The sequence below is a fragment of the Canis lupus genome, chromosome 2 (genome assembly GCF_048164855.1).
Source record: "Canis lupus baileyi chromosome 2, mCanLup2.hap1, whole genome shotgun sequence".
NCBI classification, from domain to species: Eukaryota; Metazoa; Chordata; class Mammalia; order Carnivora; family Canidae; genus Canis; species Canis lupus.
The window spans coordinates 84,874,051-84,894,157 of record NC_132839.1 but is presented as its reverse complement, the minus strand read 5'-3'; the positions used below and the strand labels follow the sequence as shown (position 1 = coordinate 84,894,157).

The 20,107-nt window shown below is 40.8% G+C and overlaps 2 long non-coding RNA genes across 11 annotated transcripts in view; one reads left to right on the top strand and one right to left on the bottom strand.

Annotated features, from left to right (window-relative positions):
• LOC140622724 (uncharacterized) lies at positions 1 to 4,242 on the bottom strand. Its single transcript, XR_012022416.1, has 2 exons — positions 4,178 to 4,242; positions 1 to 1,011 (listed from the first exon to the last, which is right to left on the bottom strand). It is a non-coding gene; the product is annotated as an uncharacterized lncRNA (long non-coding RNA).
• The window catches only part of LOC140622704 (uncharacterized), an 81,241-nt gene that overhangs the window by 40,834 nt on the left and 20,300 nt on the right, over positions 1 to 20,107 (top strand). For 7 of the 10 annotated variants that reach the window (XR_012022410.1, XR_012022413.1, XR_012022406.1 and 4 more), the window contains 3 exons: positions 4,205 to 4,362; positions 5,129 to 5,214; positions 12,016 to 12,106. This is a non-coding gene — a long non-coding RNA (uncharacterized lncRNA). The remainder of the gene's footprint in view (positions 1 to 4,204; positions 4,363 to 5,128; positions 5,215 to 12,015; positions 12,107 to 20,107) is intronic. The other 3 variants (XR_012022408.1, XR_012022407.1, XR_012022412.1) reach the window with 2 other exon arrangements.

Genomic DNA, 20,107 nt, shown 5'->3' with positions numbered 1-20,107 from the left:
AAGAGTGGTGGTGGTTGCTGGTTAGAAGCCTGCTGTAGTGGGTAGGAGTTTTTTTTTTTTTTTTTTTTGCTGATATTGTTCAGAATAGCTGTCCCATGGTAATAATGTAAAGCTGACTAACTTTTAGCCAGTGTTTTTTTTGTTTTTTGTTTTTTGTTTACTGTTTTAAAATTCTCTGTAGCTAATGCACCATGTTATTGCTTGTACCAGAGCAGGCTTCTCACCTCTCCCCTACTCTTTGGCATGACATTCATTTCGTCCTCTTTCCTTCTTGTTTTCCCAGTCTCCTTTCTTGACAACAAAGCTCTTTGTAGATTTATCTATTCTCACCATCTCCTTCTTCTCTTTTCCCATTATTTTTTCCTAAAGCCCCACTGGTCAGACTTTTGCTCCAACCAATTCATCCAATTAGGTCTTGTCAAGATCACCAATGACCTCAATGTTGCTAGATCTGATTGTCAATTCTCAGCTTCTGTCTTACTTGACTTATCAGCTTTTGTCATGCATGTTCATTTCTTCCTCTTGGAAACTCTTGCTTCTCTTGGCTTCCATGACAGTGTCCTTCCCTGGGAAGACCTAGGTGGGTTCTCTTTAACATCTTTTTTTTTTTTTTTTTTTTCTGATTTCTGCATGTTGGATTATTCCAGGACACAGTTCTTGATCCTTTTTTTTCCTCTGTCTACATTCACTTCCTTGGTGATCTTATCCAGTCTCAGGACTTTCAATATCATGTAAAATCTGGCAACTCCTATGTTTGTATCACTAACCGAGACTTCTCCTGGTACTCTAGATTCATGCATCCAAGTCTTCCACTTCCATCTTCATTGAATAGACACCTCAGACATTACCTGTTCACACCTGACTCATCTTCCCTCTACAATTGTTCCATTGACATCTGAGTTAATGGCAACTCTAATTGCTCAGGTAAACATTATAAAGAATCATCAATGGCTCCTTTTTTTCCTCTTCTATACCCATACCTCGCTGTTTGGAAATTCTGGAGGATCTTTTCTGAAAATGCACCAAAAATATGACAATTATTACTGTCTGTCATTACCAAAGCAGTATTATCTTTCACCTTTTGGCAATAAGTTATAGTGGCCTTCTAGATGATTTTTAGATCCCATCCTTTTTTCCTACATTTGCTATACACAGAAGTGAGGGGGTGGAGTCAGACCAAATCAATCTTTTGCTCAAAACCTTCCCTTGGTTTTCCTTTTTACTCAATAGAATTGCCAAAACTCTACAAGCTATCTCTCACCATACCTTTCCAATCTCATTTCCTAAATTGTTTTTCCTCTGTCACCATTTCAACCATGTTTTTTTTCCACTGCTCCAAGCACCTGCATTGGCTGTTCTCATTCACATCAGCAGTCTTCCTTCAGACATCTGCCTGACTTGCTTGCCCAACTTTTCAAGACTTTGCTCAAATATCATCTCAGTGAAGCCTTTCACGGTCACACTATAAAAAATGACATTTCTCATCTTATTTACTTGTAAAGATTTTTTCACCTTTTCGTATAGTACTTTTATATTTATTGTATCTTTCTCCCACTAGAATGGGAGGAAAGCTCTGGGAGGGCAGGGATTTTTGAGTTGGTATCTCCAGTGCCTCAGTGCCTGGTGTATGGCAGGAGCTCGGTAAGCAATTGTTGAATGAATGAATGGTTTTCTTGCTTCCTGTCTACTTGACAATTTACACCCCTTCCAATTTGCCTTCCTCAAACACTTTCCCTCCAATTATGACTTGCTAATTTTTCTCTTGCCAAAAATTTAATACTTTCTGTTCACCATCCATCCATCTATCCATCTCTTCAAGAAATATATAAGGGGCATGTTCTTTGCATCTTGAACTGTGATAAGAATCTAAAGTGAGAAAGAAATGGTTTCCATTTCTGTCAGGCAGTAGACTGAATCCACCATCTTCTTGTAATTGTCTAGAGTCATTGCCACCAGTGGGTGTGTAAGAGCTCATACCTGGGTTGGGAGAAAGAGCTGAGAACCATTTGTTTACGGTAGTGATGTTTCTTCAGGAAATGCATGACTGGCTGATCTGAAGCCTAACAATCATCTGTTACTTTGGCCTGAGTAGAAAAGTTGACAGGGACTCCCTTACATTTTTGACTGGATGAGGTAATCATGTGAGTGTGCCTCTGGGCGAGGTAATCACATGAGCGTTCCTGCTGGATGCAGGCCTTTGGGGGAGCAACATAAAGAGGCTGTTGTTTTTCACAGAAGGACACTGCTGTTCCCTAAACCACAGGCACTGTAAAGTTGATAAAGCACAGGCTAAAAATGAGGACTCTTTTGTCATGACTCAGATTATTGGTCTTTCCTTCTCACTGGCTCAGCTCTGATTCATCCCTGGTGGCCAAGGAGCCTGCAATATGTGGGCTGGAATAGGGATCTTTGTATAGGGTCAATCAACTCCCTATTCCTTTATCTGAACATCCTCTATCCAAAGGCTAGCTCCTCATTCCTAGAGGAAAGAATATGAGCTTTGGAATCAAATAAACCTATAATGTCTTCTTGGCTTTGCCACTTTCTAACCATTTGGCCTTGAGCCAGGTAATTAGGTCTCTTTGAGCCTCAGTTTCTCCATCTATAAAATGGGGAGAGCAATAAGTGCTTCCCCGTATCGCTGAGAGGATTCAAAATTTAATGCTGGCAAAGCACTTACTTCAGGGTCTGACATGTAACAATCATAAACTTTATAATAGTTATTATTATTAGTGAAGAAGTCACTATTATTTTACTAATTTGAAAAGTTAACAGTTTTTGTTGTACCAATTATTTTTGGAGATGTCTCAGAGGCACAGAGTTTGAAAATATTATCCTTGCCACAAAATAAAACAACAAGATATCCTAACAGGGTCCCCAGGCTGACACTGATTTTGGATCATTGTGGTTGTGAAAAGGAAAGAGAAGGGCCAACAGACCCCTGGTGGTTTCCCCCCTACCTCCACCAGGGCAGGAAGCTTCCTGCATCTGACTAAGGAAAGGAGCAGGCTTTCTGGCCTCTGTTCTCCTCATGTTACCCTGGTCCTCTCCAGATACCTCCAGCTGTTTTGCATACTTAGGAGACGGTTTCGGGGCATCATGCTTTATTTATAGGGCCAGTCCCCAAAATGGGCCCAGGCATTTGAGTAGAGGCCAATCCCTGCAAAAGTAGACTTAAGAGGATGAGAAGGAGAAGGGATATGGGAAACTTCCCATCTTCTCACCTCACCAATTCCCCAGACCTAGCCTTCCCAGTCACCAGAATCCTTCATTCTAGCTTATAGCAGCATTGGCTTTGAAATGGTGCAGTTCATTGCCATAGACCAGAAGTTTTTTGTGTTTTATTTTAGGTACCTTGAAAAATTGTTTGAGGGGGTGCGATACGGTCAGATGTCTTGTACAGTAGCATGCTTGGGCACTGACTTAGTTCCAACTCTGCTGCTTTCCAGCCGTGTTTCCTTGGGCAAGATTCTCAACATCTCAGAGCTCTAGTGATAATATGTGCCTTCAGGATTGTTTGAGAATTTGCTAAGATGGTTTATTAAATAAAGATCTTGAGAAGTATTAGCTGCTATCTGCTATTTCTCTATGACCTTCTGTAAAACCAGATTCCTTTGAAGAGGAGGGAGCACAGGTGAGCTAGAATAACGGCAGTGAGGAGGCAAGTACAGAATCAGTGTAGGTGTTATATTAGTTTTCTAGGGCTCTGGTCACAAAGTGACACAAACTGAGTGGCTTTCAACAACAGACATTTTATTGTTTCATATTTTGGAAGCTAGAAGTCCAAGATCAAGGTGTCAGCATGCCATGCTGTCTCTGAAGGCTCTAGGGGGAGAATCTTCCCTTCTTCTAGTTTCTGGTGTTTGCTGACAATCTGCAGTGTCCCTTAGCTTGTAGACACATTATTCCAGTCACGTGGCCTTCTTCTCCCTGTGTGCCTGCACCTCATCTTCCTGCTGTGTGTCTCTATCTCTCTGTCCAAATTTCCCTCCCTTATAAGGACAACAGTCATCTCAGATCAGAACTCATCCTAGTGACTTCATCATAACTCGATCATCTACAAAAGTCCTATGACAAAATGAGGTGACATTTATAGATTCTGAGGGTTAGCTCTTCTTTATGTCAACTCAACCCTTCACAGATATTAATATATTATTATACAGTAGTGTCCCCTTACCTGTCGTTTTGCTTTCTGTGGTTTCAGAGAAACCCACAGTCAACTGAGGTCCAGAAGCAGATGATCCTCCCAACATACCATCAGAAGAACGAAGCCTAATGCTATGTCACAATGTCTGCATTATTCACTTCACTTCATCCCATCACATAGGCATTTTATCCTCTCGCATCATCAGAGGAAGAAAGGTGAGTACGATACAATATGAAATTTTGAGAGGCCACATTCATTCACTGTGATTTTTATTACAGTATATTATAATTGTTCCATTTTATTATTAGTTATTGTTGTTAATCTCTTATTGTGCCTAATTTGTAAATTTAACTTTATCATTGGTATGTATGTATAGGAAAAAACATAGTTTTTACTGGGTTCAGTAATCCACAGGGATTGCTATCTGTGGATTCAGGCATCCATGGGGGTGGTTTTAGAGCATACCCCTGCAAAAAGGGCAGACTACGGTATTTTATTTCCTTCCTTTTGTTTTCAGAGTAATGTGACTTTTTTTTTTTTTTTTGTCTCCTCTCTTTCACTTGACAACGGTTTTTATTTGCTCTTTCTGAGAAGTAAATGGAGTAACTAGACTGTAATTAGACTGTTCTATTTCTTTTTTTTTTAGACTGTTCTATTTCAATTCCTCTTCCTCTCTCTTACCTATCATCTATCTATCTATCTATCTATCTATCTATCTATCTATCTATGTGTCTACATTTCTATGTATCTATCAATCATCTCTCTAGCTATCTAAATATAAATTTTCTTTTTTCATTTGGAACTTTTCTTCACTGGTGACAGATATATGTGTGAACTTTATGAAAGATTAACATGTATTAGACTCTACTTACTGGAGGGTGAAAAGACACAAAAATAATAATGATAGTTAATTCCACTGGAGAAAAATATGCTTTCCTTAAATAGCGAAAGGTTCTTTTCAGTTACAATATTGTCTCCTAGTGAAAGAAACAGCTCTATCAGTCAAAACAATGTCACTTGGGAAGCAGATCGTTGGGCAACGTTTCCTGGGCCCGCCAATAACATTGGTATGTACACAGCAAATCATTTCAATTTACCAACTGTTCTGAAATTATCTGACCAAGCAGAAAGCATTAATCCGAATCCTGTTACAAATGGACATTGAAATAGGGTCATGAACCTTGGGGAAGATGAGGAAGGATCATCTTCTCTCTGGTTTGGAATGGCCTCTTTTATCATTGTTCAGTGTTTTTCCTCTTTTTATTTGTAACTAATGGCACACCGCAGTTCAGGTCTGCTGGTCTTAATCTACAAACTACGCCATTAGCAGCCCCAGTCTGCATGATGGCATACCAATTAAAATTAGGAGATTAAAGAGTAATGTTCCTTGCCTGAGACCAGTTTGCATACCAATGACAATTTCTCCAGCTATTGAATGAAGAAAGACTTAAACAGCAGTGAATATCATTACATTTAGGGGACATTGAAGAGTGGGAGAGGGGCCAGTCTGCTAGAAAACTGGGAATTAAAAGCCAGAGACAGATGTTTTAATACTTGTTTTGCTATTTAACATTTATTCATTTATTTTGACTTTCAACAAATATTAAAACTCCATCTAAATGAAAAGGCAGTCAGGCTGAGGGAAACGATCGTCGAAGTCCATATTTCTCCATCCCAAGTATAGCTTTGGAGCTCTGGTTTCCCTCTCTGTGAAGTAAGAACAAGGAAACCTAGCCTCGTATTGCAGTAAAGGTGGGAAGGTGGCGTGGCAAATGAGATAAATTCAGGATTCTATCTTGGAATTTTAAAGAAGATATTAAAGGAAGGTTCAAAAACAAGATATGGGCATTCACTTAATTTAGCCTAAAAAGTAGAAAATTTAATGAACGTTGAATCCATATCAACCTAGGCCTTGAGGTGCTCTGTCTCAGTTTCTAGTCACTTCTATACATCAGCATACTGTAGCATCCAAAATATATAAAATAAGAAATCATTTCTTCTGATCTTTTGAAGATGAGTGAAGATAATCTTATTTAGAAACTATCACAACATCTTCACAAATCCTTTTTCTATTTGTCTTGACCCTCAGCCCTCTCTAGACTCTTTCACTTTGACAAACTATCTCTAGAACACCGCCTGACACTCAGTGCTTCCAGATTTTTTTTTAATCTTTGTCCATGTTCTCTGAATTCCGTCCCCCTTTCTGATTCAAGCAAGAATTCTTCTCAGTTTTCTCCCATCTTGTCAGAATTTCACCTATGCTTTCTTTTTTTTTTTTTTTTTTTTCACCTATGCTTTCAATTGAAAAGAAAACTAGTTAGCAAAGTGATAAACTCCCTTGAAGTACAGAGGACAGAAGATAATCAGAAGAGACTGGGGAGATAAAAAGGGATGGCTAGGAGCAACCACACATTAATACTTCTCATCTCGGATGTGCTTGGAACTGGAACAATGCCAGACAACTCCTGCTTCAATCTCTCTTGTTCTTGGGCATATTGTCTATCATTTGTGCTTGGTTTTTATCTGATGGCAGTCCAAGTTCTCTGTCATTCATCTGCCTGCCTATGGTTCTTCACAACAGACCACCTCAAAATGGTAGCCTCAGCCCTTAGGTTTTATAAACTTTTAAAATGAATTGCCTTAATTAAGTAATTTTCAAGAGAGAGAATCTAATATCCCAGTTTGGTTCAGGGATTTACTCCTGGTCCAATAAGCTATGGTCAAGGGGCAGGGATCATGTGGCATGTGCATTAGGACATGATATTGCTGGTAGGCTTGGCAAGGTGGAGGAGGGTATCAGGGAAGGTAAGCAATGTAGTGTGCCCAGGCCAGAGTATATATTTAAACTTCTGGAAAGTGTTATGGCTATTTCAAATTCATTTTAGACATCAGTTCTTTGGGTTTTGTATTAGATCCTGATTCTATACCTACTACTTTTAGACACAGACACCTGGCTTACTTGGACTTGATTTAAAAACCTGTTTGGAAGTTTCCTTAACTTAGGAATCAGTGACCCCTATTTTCCGAGATTATGAAAAATCCTGTGACAGCTGCAGGAAATTCATCCTTGGAGTAAACTCCTGGCAGGAGAAGACAGGGTTAGTACAGTTGGAATAATACCTAGAATCAGGAGAAGCTCCTAGCCCCCAGTGGTATATGCTCTGGAAAAACTAATCATTTGATTTCTCATGGTCTGGCAAATATTTCCATTTAGCTCAGCAGGAAAGCATAATTCTCAAGCTATAATTATCAACTTGTTGAACTAGCCTCAATGTAGTTATGATATAGGTACTTTAAATTCAGCAGAACCACAAGTAGTGCTCTGAATTCCCTTTCACTCCCCAAAACAAAACAGAAAACACTTCTATTCTGCATTTATTTACATGATTAATGGTAATTATCCAAGATTAAAAGTGATGAAAGCAATCAGAAATAATTATTCAAGATCAAGTGATGATGACAATGAATTTTGGTTGGACCATTGTAATAGCCTCTTAACGTTTTTCACCTCCTGCAACTGCTCTCTCTTTGTAATCTGTTCAAATATGGCCCAGAATTATTGTTCTGAAATTAAAAAATGTAGATTCTATGTCTTCCTTGTTTCCTAACAAGGAGACAATGTGCTTGTCAAAATTGTTTCCTTGATCTTACCCTAACCTACTTTCGGAATATCTTAAGTCTCATCACCTGTCTCTCTTATTCACTTCAATATCCCCAGAGCTTAGGACAATGCCTCGGTCATGTAGGCACTCAATACATGTTGCTTAAGAAATTCCTTTTTACCATTGCCATTGTCATCCTCTTTCCTTTTGAAATTGATCTTTCCCTTTGTTTATATCAGTCTCTAATTTTTTTCTTTTTCTTCTTCTCTTAGTTCTATATGTCTGTATGTATTAAGGCATGTCCTTGTTTTTCAAGTCCACATATATGTGCACCTTTCCTCCTGACATTGTGGTAGAACCCCAGTAAGAAAGTATTTTAGGGACGTCTGGGTGGCTCAGCGGTTGAGCATCTGTCTTCGGCTCAAGGCGTGATCCCACGGTCCTGGGATCGAGTCCCACATCAGGCTCCTTACATGGAGCCTGCTTCTCCCTCTGCCTATGTCTCTGCCTGCCTCTCTCTCTGTGTCGCTCATGAAAAAATAAATTAAATCTTAAAAAAAGAAAGTATTTGAATCTTCCTTTATATTTGTGTTACTTTTGGCAAGTTAAGGTTAGAAATATGGCCACATATTGACTTCAGTAAGAATGACCCTGAGGCTTAAGCTAGGAGAACTGGGCTGCACTACTGGTTGATGAGAGAGTGGACATTTGTCTGCTTATTCTGAGTATTTCATGGTCTGGCCTCTGCTAAAGTTCACCTGCTGCAGATACCCTAGCTAGTTTCCATTCACCTGTCCACTTTTTAATCTGTTACTGTGGTTTCTGTGGCTGCTAAACTTGTTCTCAACATGATGGTCATCTTGCTGGTTCAAGGAGGGTGATTTTTCTCCCCCTTCAGCGTCAACTGTATTCTCTCTGTTAGTTTCTTATAGATCTCTAAGTGTGATGATCATTTTACTTTATCACCAAGAGACTAGTCTTTTTCATTTCCTTAGAGCCCCCACCATAAGAATCCTAATTCCTATCTCTTGGGCTGTTATAAAGGTGACAAAGAATCTCTTCTTAACTAAACTTTAGTTTGGTTCCTCTGAACCCTCTTGTCAACTGGACCTTGACTTTTGGATGTCTATGTCCGTCTTTGTATGAGCCAATTTCAGCAAAAATCCTGCTTAGTGAGTGTAGAGCGAACCCTCCACCCTTGATATCTGACCATACTATCTGATTATCTGATCAAATTCCTTATCCTGCATGATTCCTCAGGTGACATTGATCACCCTGGTCTGCCTTTACCAAGAATCCTTTGACGTTTACTTAACCAGAATCCCCCTCATCCCTAAAATTTCCTCTTAGTAATTTTCTCTCCACTGATACCTCATCCTGCTTCTTGGCTAGAAGAATTTATTTATTTATTTTTGTTATGTTTGGAATTGAGGCCAATTCTATCCTGGGGTATCTTTTCCTGTCTTGCAGTAGTTTCTGAGTACTATTTTTACCATTTTAACTACCTTTGAGCTCTGTTTTTCCTTTTTCAAAAGAGGATACTTGTATAATACTTTATATGATTGTATCCAAAGATATCCTCTACATTTAGTCAACCAGAATGGAGAAACTAAGCCTCTCAATTACCTCAGGGTAATTTTGCAGTCCCCATGAGACAATCTGTGGTTGTTCATCTTTCTCTCTCCTCTAGGTTTTGACTTGTGCGCTGAATCTTATTGATCTAGGCCTAGCGATTCTTTCAGTTGTAGGAATAGAACTGCTATGGCTATTTTTAGCAGAAAGAGGTTTAATGTAAGGATCTAGTGCTTGGAAAATCTTTGGAAGTGCTGTAGGTTTCAGATGTAGGCCAGGCCTTTGAGAATGACCTCCACCACAAGCATACTTAACTGGCTCTCAGGGTACTTGCTCCTTTTGCCAGGAATGTGGGGAATCAGAAAGCTGCCGCTGGAACTATATCCTCAGGAACACACCACCTTGGCTGTGATTTAGGACCAGCTTCCTGACTTCTTCTACTCCTACTTACATGAGGCCTGGGGTGGGCATAAAATTCTGCCACAGTAAATAAACCCTAATATTTCCATGGCCATATTTGCAACAGCAAATCCAAAGCAGGAGGAAGATCTCCACCTCATCCTCACCTTCTAAAAGTTCATGAGAGGGCTTCTAACTTAGTGCAAAGTAGTTTATATCCAAAGTCTCTCTTCAAGGGAGTCCGAGGAATGTAGCTTTTTATCTGTCTCCAGTAGAAGAAGGGCATTGGAATGAACGGTGAATGAGCTGATCCATCAGAGCACATCAAAAGCTCATGTCAAATATCAGGATTATAATTTTGGTTTTCACTTGGATTCCAGAATCCCAAAGGTGTGGCTGAAGAGTAGGATATATTCTTTGCAAGTGAAAGTGTTATCTCCCATGGGACCCCCATCTCCAAGCTACGGCTCATTGAACTAGGGAAGAATCTCTAAGCCAGGCTAGTGGATTCATTGTTTTATGAGTAGCTAATTAGACTCTTTCTGTTGGGATGTTGAGCTAAGACACAGAGAAGGAGGTTTGACTAGGAGACCCAGGCTAACAGAACAGACGCTGAGGTCCCTATTATAGGTCATGTATAAGATGAATAAACAGAGAAGCTTAGGAAGAGAAACAAAGAGGACAGAGCACGTAAACAGAGATAGAGACAGGCCCCTGAGAAACAGAAAGGGAAGACTCAGTTTTTAAATTCACAATTTCCAGAGAGGCCCTGATATATTTAGTTTTCTGACTTTGGATGCTCAAAGGATGCCTATTATTTCCTTGCAGTAACCCCGTCCCCCATTTTTCCTGAGCTAGTTTGATTTTATGTTCCTCAAGATAGAAAGTTGACTAAAGTAAAAATGTACAAATTTTGTATTACATATATTTATTTATTTATTCATCTATTCATTCATTTCTTTATTTATTTTTTAAGATTTTATTTATTTATTCACAAGACACACACACACACACACACAGAGGCAGAGACACAGGTAGAGGGAGAAGCAGTCTTCATGCAGGGAGCCCCACGTGGGACTCCATCCCGGGTCTCCAGGATCACACCCTGGGCTGAAGGTGGCGCTAAACCACTGAGCCACCGGGGCTGCCCGTATTACGTTTATTTAAATATTTTTTTTCATTTATTTAAATATTAACATTTTGTTATGGGAAAACTGCTTGCATATATCATTCTCCTCCATTTTCCAGCTTCTTTTCTCCATACTCCCAAAGAGAGGGGGAGATTATCGTTGGCTGAGAGAAATTTAGGTCAATCTACGTTAGTGACATCTGTGACAGAGGTGATAGTGGCTATATGGGGGAGAAAGATTTGGGCCATTTGAAAAACTCACTCTTGGTAGCAGATGCAGGTGAGGGAAAAGCAGAGAAAAGCAGAGGAATATTGATGCTTGGGTGGGTTACAGTGGGTTTGAAGTATTTTGTAACAATTTTGATTGTTGTGCTATTTTTCTTTGAATGGAGTGTTCTGATTGAACCACATGTGTCTGCAGATTTATAAGAACTGCATCCACAAAGATCACATGGTTTTATGGAAATGTTTCTGGCATATTTTGGCTATAGGTTAATATTGAGATATAATATTTACACACACACACACACACACACACACGGTCATGTCAGTGTTCTGTTGAAGGTAACAAGAATATTTGGGAAGTCCCTCTATCCCTCCCTTTCCATCCATGGAACACTGATATCGCATTGCCATGGTGACAGATTGTGGGGAGCATTTGCCTAGAAGGTATTTTGTGGTCTATCTACAATGATGTAGACTGTTTTGCAAGAGATGCCTGGTTCAAATAACTAAGCTGGATTTGTCTGTAAACAAGATTAAGTTCCACAATAATCATGAAAACAACATTTTCAGTAGGAGTTAATTGTGGCTTGGATAGGTATAAATGTTAGTGACTGGAACAGATGAGCATATCCTTTTAAGATAAATGCTTGTACGAACAATGAGCAAGTACATCTAAAAACCATTTCATGGGAAATTTTTTTCATTGACTCATTGCCTGGTTTTAACAATATGCAGAAAAATACTTTCACCCTGCACCTTGCAAATAGTCATTGGGAATGGTTCATTGTCCTTTGCCTGGCAAAGAGACAATGTGCTTTGAAGTAAAAAAACAAAAACAGAAACAAAAACAAAAGACCCCTAAACCAAAAAACCTGATTCCTCTCTCTTCTGTGTGGAGCACACCATATTTCTAAAAATGCAAACCTTTCTTTATGTCTTAGGGCAAAAAACATACTTAGGCCCATCTGTGGTGTCAATTGCGAAGAAACCTCTGCCGGGAGGAGGGCTTTCAGAGCTTCTGGAAGGCTAAAGGTAGAGGTATATTCGCTGCCTGGTTAGAGTTGTGGTTTTTTCCAACCTTGCATGCTGTTGGGTTTGGTTCAAGAAACAAGAGATTGGCGTGTTGGGAATAACCTCTTGTAGGATAATTAGTTATTTTGAAAGGGCAATGGAGACAGCATAGCAAGGTGTTTTTTTATTTGTATTATAATTTTTAACATAGAGAATGTCATTGACAGCTGAATTCCCAGGAACAGTGAAGAGCCTATGACAACATTCTGCTCGTGTGCCTAGTGAGATTTGCTAAGATTTGTATCTGGTGTTGTGGTGGATTGCAAATGGCTTCAAACTACTTTAATTTAGGGCAGAGGAGCAAGATGGCGGAAGAGTCGGGTCTCCAAATCACCTGTCTCCACCAAACTACTTAGAAAACCTTCAAATTATCCTGAAAATCTATGAATCCGGCCTGAGATTTAAAGAGAGACCAGCTGGAATGCAACAGTGAGAAGAGTTCGCGCTTCTATCAAGGTAGGAAGACGGGGAAAAAGAAATAAAGAAACAAAGGCCTCCAAGGGGGAGGGGCCCCGCGAGGAGCCGGGCTGAGGCCGGGGCGAGTGTCCCCAGGACAGGAGAGCCCCGACCCGGAGACGCAGGAGCTGCACCGACCTTCCCGGGCGGAAAGGGGCTCCAGGGAGGTGGAGCAGGACCCAGGGGGGCGGGGATGCCCTCGGGCTCCCGGGGACAGTAACAGCAACTGCGCGCCCAGGAGAGTGCGCCGAGGGCCCTAAGGGCTGCAGCGCGCACGGCGGGACCCGGAGCAGCTCGGGGGGCTCGGGGGCGGCTCCGCGGAGGGGGCTGCGCGGCCCCGGGAGCAGCTCGGCCGGGCTCGGGCAGAGGAAGAGGCTCCGTGCGGAGGGGGCTGCGCGGTTCCAGGAGCAGCTCGGAGGGGCTCGGGCGGCGGCTCCGCGGAGGGGGTTGCGGGGCGGGAGCGCGAATCCACCAGCGCAGGCTCCGGAGCACAGGGCGCCGGGACACAGCCCAGGATCCCGCCTCCCCCGGGACAGGCAGAGGCCGGGAGGGCCCAGGACAGCGAGGACGCTCCTGCCCCAGCTGAGCAGATCCGCGGCCCCGCCCCGGAGCCTCCAGGCCCTGCAGACGGAGTTCCTGCCGGAGCTGAATCCAGGTTCCAGAGCTGCCCCGCCACTGGGGCTGTTCCTCCTGCGGCCTCACGGGGTAAACGACCCCCACTGAGCCCTGCACCAGGCAGGGGCACAGCAGCTCCCCCAACTGCTAACACCTGAAAACCAGCACAACAGGCCCCTCCCCCAGAACACCAGCTAGACTGACAACTTCCAGGAGAAGCCAAGGGACTTAAAGTACACAGAATCAGAAGATACTCCCCGGTGGTTCTTTTTTTTTTTTTGTTTTGTTTTTTTTTGTTTTGTTTTTTTGTTTTGTTTTGTTTTGTTTTGTTTTGTTTTGCTTTTTGATTTGTTTCCTTCCCCCACCCCCCCCTTTTTTTTCTCCTTTCTTTTTCTTTCTCTTTTTCTTCTTTTTTTTTCTTTCATTTTTTTTTCTCTTCCCTTTTTTTTCTCTTTCTCTTTTCTTTCCTTCTTTCTCTCCTCTCTTTTTCTCTTTTTCCCAATGCAACTTGCTTTTGGCCACTCTGCACTGAGCAAAATGACTAGAAGGAAAACCTCACCTCAAAAGAAAGAATCAGAAACAGTCCTCTCTCCCACAGAGTTACAAAATCTGGATTACAATTCAATGTCAGAAAGCCAATTCAGAAGCACTATTATACAGCTACTGGTGGCTCTAGAAAAAAGTATAAAGGACTCAAGAGACTTCATGACTGCAGAATTTAGAGCTAATCAGGCAGAAATTAAAAATCAATTGAATGAGATGCAATCCAAACTAGAAGTCCTAACGACGAGGGTTAACGAGGTGGAAGAACGAGTGAGTGACCTAGAAGACAAGTTGATAGCAAAGAGGGAAACTGAGGAAAAAAGAGACAAACAATTAAAAGACCATGAAGATAGATTAAGGGAAATAAACGACAGCCTGAGGAAGAAAAACCTACGTTTAATTGGGGTTCCCGAGGGCGCCGAAAGGGACAGAGGGCCAGAATATGTATTTGAACAAATTCTAGCTGAAAACTTTCCTAATCTGGGAAGGGAAACAGGCATTCAGATCCAGGAAATAGAGAGATCCCCCCCTAAAATCAATAAAAACGGTTCAACACCTCGACATTTAATTGTGAAGCTTGCAAATTCCAAAGATAAAGAGAAGATCCTTAAAGCAGCAAGAGACAAGAAATCCCTGACTTTTATGGGGAGGAGTATTAGGGTAACAGCAGACCTCTCCACAGAGACCTGGCAGGCCAGAAAGGGCTGGCAGGATATATTCAGGGTCCTAAATGAAAAGAACATGCAACCAAGAATACTTTATCCAGCAAGGCTCTCATTCAAAATGGAAGGAGAGATAAAGAGCTTCCAAGACAGGCAGCTACTAAAAGAATATGTGACCTCCAAACCAGCTCTGCAAGAAATTTTAAGGGGGACTCTTAAAATTCCCCTTTAAGAAGAAGTTCAGTGGAACAGTCCACAAAAACAAAGACTGAATAGATATCATGATGACACTAAACTCCTATCTCTCAATAGTAACTCTGAATGTGAACGGGCTTAATGACCCCATCAAAAGGCGCAGGGTTTCAGACTGGATAAAAAAGCAGGACCCATCTATTTGCTGTCTACAAGAGACTCATTTTAGACAGAAGGACACCTACAGCCTGAAAATAAAAGGTTGGAGAACCATTTACCATTCGAATGGTCCTCAAAAGAAAGCAGGGGTAGCCATCCTTATATCAGATAAACTAAAATTTACCTCAAAGACTGTAGTGAGAGATGAAGAGGGACACTATATCATACTTAAAGGATCTATCCAACAAGAGGACTTAACAATCCTCAATATATATGCTCCGAATGTGGGAGCTGCCAAATATATAAATCAATTATTAACCAAAGTGAAGAAATACTTAGATAATAATACACTTATACTTGGTGACTTCAATCTAGCTCTTTCTATACTCGATAGGTCTTCTAAGCACAACATCTCCAAAGAAACGAGAGCTTTAAATGATACACTGGACCAGATGGATTTCACAGATATCTACAGAACTTTACATCCAAACTCAACTGAATACACATTCTTCTCAAGCGCACATGGAACTTTCTCCAGAATAGACCACATATTGGGACACAAATCGGGTCTGAACCGATACCAAAAGATTGGGATTGTCCCCTGCATATTCTCGGACCATAATGCCTTGAAATTAGAACTAAATCACAACAAGAAGTTTGGAAGGACCTCAAACACGTGGAGGTTAAGGACCATCCTGCTAAAAGATAAAAGGGTCAACCAGGAAATTAAGGAAGAATTAAAAAGATTCATGGAAACTAATGAGAATGAAGATACAACCGTTCAAAATCTTTGGGATGCAGCAAAAGCAGTCCTAAGGGGGAAATACATCGCAATACAAGCATCCATTCAAAAACTGGAAAGAACTCAAATACAAAAGCTAACCTTACACATAAAGGAGCTAGAGAAAAAACAGCAAATAGATCCTACACCCAAGAGAAGAAGGGAGTTAATAAAGATTCGAGCAGAACTCAACGAAATCGAGACCAGAAGAACTGTGGAACAGATCAACAGAACCAGGAGTTGGTTCTTTGAAAGAATTAATAAGATAGATAAACCATTAGCCAGCCTTATTAAAAAGAAGAGAGAGAAGACTCAAATTAATAAAATCATGAATGAGAAAGGAGAGATCACTACCAACACCAAGGAAATACAAACGATTTTAAAAACATATTATGAACAGCTATACGCCAATAAATTAGGCAATCTAGAAGAAATGGACGCATTCCTGGAAAGCCACAAACTACCAAAACTGGAACAGGAAGAAATAGAAAACCTGAACAGGCCAATAACCAGGGAGGAAATTGAAGCAGTCATCAAAAACCTCCCAAGACACAAGAGTCCAGGGCCAGATGGCTTCCCAGGGGAATTTTATCAAACGTTTAAAGAAGAAATCATACCTATTCTCCTAAAGCTGTTTGGAAAGATAGAAAGAGATGGAGTACTTCCAAATTCGTTCTACGAAGCCAGCATCACCTTAATTCCAAAACCAGACAAAGACCCCACCAAAAAGGAGAATTACAGACCAATATCCCTGATGAACATGGATGCAAAAATTCTCAACAAGATACTGGCCAATAGGATCCAACAGTACATTAAGAAAATTATTCACCATGACCAAGTAGGATTTATCCCTGGGACACAAGGCTGGTTCAACACCCGTAAAACAATCAATGTGATTCATCATATCAGCAAGAGAAAAACCAAGAACCATATGATCCTCTCATTGGATGCAGAGAAAGCATTTGACAAAATACAGCATCCATTCCTGATCAAAACTCTTCAGAGTGTAGGGATAGAGGGAACATTCCTCGACATCTTAAAAGCCATCTATGAAAAGCCCACAGCAAATATCATTCTCAATGGGGAAGCACTGGGAGCCTTTCCCCTAAGATCAGGAACAAGACAGGGATGTCCACTCTCACCACTGCTGTTCAACATAGTACTGGAAGTCCTAGCCTCAGCAATCAGACAACAAAAAGACATTAAAGGCATTCAAATTGGCAAAGAAGAAGTCAAACTCTCCCTCTTCGCCGATGACATGATACTCTACATAGAAAACCCAAAAGTCTCCACCCCAAGATTGCTAGAACTCATACAGCAATTCGGTAGCGTGGCAGGATACAAAATCAATGCCCAGAAGTCAGTGGCATTTCTATACACTAACAATGAGACTGAAGAAAGAGAAATTAAGGAGTCAATGCCATTTACAATTGCACCCAAAAGCATAAGATACCTAGGAATAAACCTAACCAAAGATGTAAAGGTTCTATACCCTCAAAACTATAGAACACTTCTGAAAGAAATTGAGGAAGACACAAAGAGATGGAAAAATATTCCATGCTCATGGATTGGCAGAATTAATATTGTGAAAATGTCAATGTTACCCAGGGCAATATACACGTTTAATGCAATCCCTATCAAAATACCATGGACTTTCTTCAGAGAGTTAGAACAAATTATTTTAAGATTTGTGTGGAATCAGAAAAGACCCCGAATAGCCAGGGGAATTTTAAAAAAGAAAACCATATCTGGGGGCATCACAATGCCAGATTTCAGGTTGTACTACAAAGCTGTGGTCATCAAGACAGTGTGGTACTGGCACAAAAACAGACACATAGATCAGTGGAACAGAATAGAGAATCCAGAAGTGGACCCTGAACTTTATGGGCAACTAATATTCGATAAAGGAGGAAAGACTATCCATTGGAAGAAAGACAGTCTCTTCAATAAATGGTGCTGGGAAAATTGGACATCCACATGCAGAAGAATGAAACTAGACCACTCTCTTTCACCATACACAAAGATAAACTCAAAATGGATGAAAGATCTAAATGTGAGACAAGATTCCATCAAAATCCTAGAGAAGAACACAGGCAACACCCTTTTTGAACTCGGCCACAGTAACTTCTTGCAAGATACATCCACGAAGGCAAAAGAAACAAAAGCAAAAATGAACTATTGGGACTTCATCAAGATAAGAAGCTTTTGCACAGCAAAGGATACAGTCAACAAAACTCAAAGACAGCCTACAGAATGGGAGATGATATTTGCAAATGACATATTAGATAAAGGGCTAGTTTCCAAGATCTATAAAGAACTTATTAAACTCAACACCAAAGAAACAAACAATCCAATTATGAAATGGGCAAAAGACATGAAGAGAAATCTCACAGAGGAAGACATAGACATGGCCAACATGCATATGAGAAAATGCTCTGCATCACTTGCCATCAGGGAAATACAAATCAAAACCACAATGAGATACCACCTCACACCGGTGAGAATGGGGCAAATTAACAAGGCAGGAAACAACAAATGTTGGAGGGGATGCGGAGAAAAGGGAACCCTCTCACACTGTTGGTGGGAATGTGAACTGGTGCAGCCACTCTGGAAAACTGTGTGGAGGTTCCTCAAACAGTTAAAAATAGACCTGCCCTACGACCCAGCAATTGCACTGTTGGGGATTTACCCCAAAGATACAAATGCAATGAAACGCCGGGACACCTGCACCCCGATGTTTCTAGCAGCAATGGCCACATAGCCAAACTGTGGAAGGAGCCTCGGTGTCCAACGAAAGATGAATGGATAAAGAAGATGTGGTTTATGTATACAATGGAATATTACTCAGCTATTAGAAATGACAAATACCCACCATTTGCTTCAACGTGGATGGAACTGGAGGGTATTATGCTGAGTGAAGTAAGTCAGTCGGAGAAGGACAAACATTATATGTTCTCATTCATTTGGGGAATATAAATAATAGTGAAAGGGAATATAAGGGAAGGGAGAAGAAATGTGTGGGAAATATCAGAAAGGGAGACAGAACGTAAAGACTGCTAACTCTGGGAAACGAACTAGGGGTGGAAGAAGGGGAAGAGGGTGGGGGGTGGGAGTGAATGGGTGACGGGCACTGGGTGTTATTCTGTATGTTAGTAAATTGAACACCAATAAAAAATAAATTAAAAAAAAACTACTTATTTTAGTCATTTTGGCATTTGTGCTGTTTTGTCTTGAATGGGGTGTTCTGATTGGACCACACATGTCTCCAGATTTATAATGGCCAAATCTACAAAGACTATAATGCTTCTGCTTGCCCTTTTCTTTCTTTCTTTCTTTCTTTCTTTCTTTCTTTCTTTCTTTCTTTCTTTCTTTCTTTCTTTCTTTCTCTTTCTTTCTTTCTTTCTTTCTTTCTTTCTTTCTTTCTTTCTTTCTTTCTTTCTTTCTTTCTTTCTTTCTTTCTTCCTTCCTTCCTTCCTTCCTTCCTTCCTTCCTTCCTTCCTTCCTTCCTTTCTTTCTTTCTTTCTTTCTTTCTTTCTTTCTTTCTTTCTTTCTTTCTTTCTTTCTTTCTTTCTTTCTTTCTTCTTTCTTTCTTTCTTTCTTCTTTCTTTCTTTCTTTCTTTCTTTCTTTCTTTCTTTCTTTCTTTCTTTCTTTCTTTCTTTCTTTCTTTCTTTCTTTCTTTCTTCTTTCCTCTCTCTCTCTCTCTTCCTTCCTTCCTTCCTTCCTTCCTTCCTTCCTTCCTTCCTTCCTTCCTTCCTTCCCTCTTTCCTTCCTTTTTTGCTAAATTCCTGGTAGAAAACAGAAATTTGAATCATATTTTGAAGATGGTTTAATGATGGGGCTATTTACAGACATGTGGGCAGGGTTAAGGGTCCTGAGTGAGACTGAAATGCTTCAGAACTAACAAGTGGGGGCTGTTGTACCCTGGATCTCGAGGGCCGGGTTGGAGTTCACAGATCCTGAGCTGGCTGTGGAGCAAGGCTGGCCCTATAGAGCCTGGAGTCCCAAGAAGATCTAAAAGGAGGTTTCTGGAATAAGCTGAAATCCAGAGCAAGACAAAGAGTCCAAACCAATGAGACAGTCTGGAGGGAATTAGAAGAGTCAGAAACAAGATAGGCTATGAAGGGATAGAGTTTCGACATTTTATTTCAGTTATAAGGTGGGAGGGGTTCTGGGGAGAGTTTCTTGGTCCTTGTAGGGTAGAAATGGTAAATGTTTATAGGATGCCTGCAGCCAGTCCTATGTATTGCTTTGCAGTATGCTGACTGTATCACATATCCCTATGATTTCTTGCTGTGGATCCCATTTTGATGGCCTGCTTTTTTCTCCAGTTTTTGTCCCTCATTAAGAATGAACATAGATTAAGAAAGTTACTGACCTTTGTTCCCAAAGTCTTTGGCCATCTCACCAAAGGGCCTGTGTATTGGGAGGTAGAATGAAATGGTGGGTGACAATGCCACTTGCTGTAACAAAAAACCCCTGAATTTCAGGAGCTGAACATTATATACATTCATTTCTTTATTCTACTATAGTCTAATGGAGGTAGGGTGGCTCTC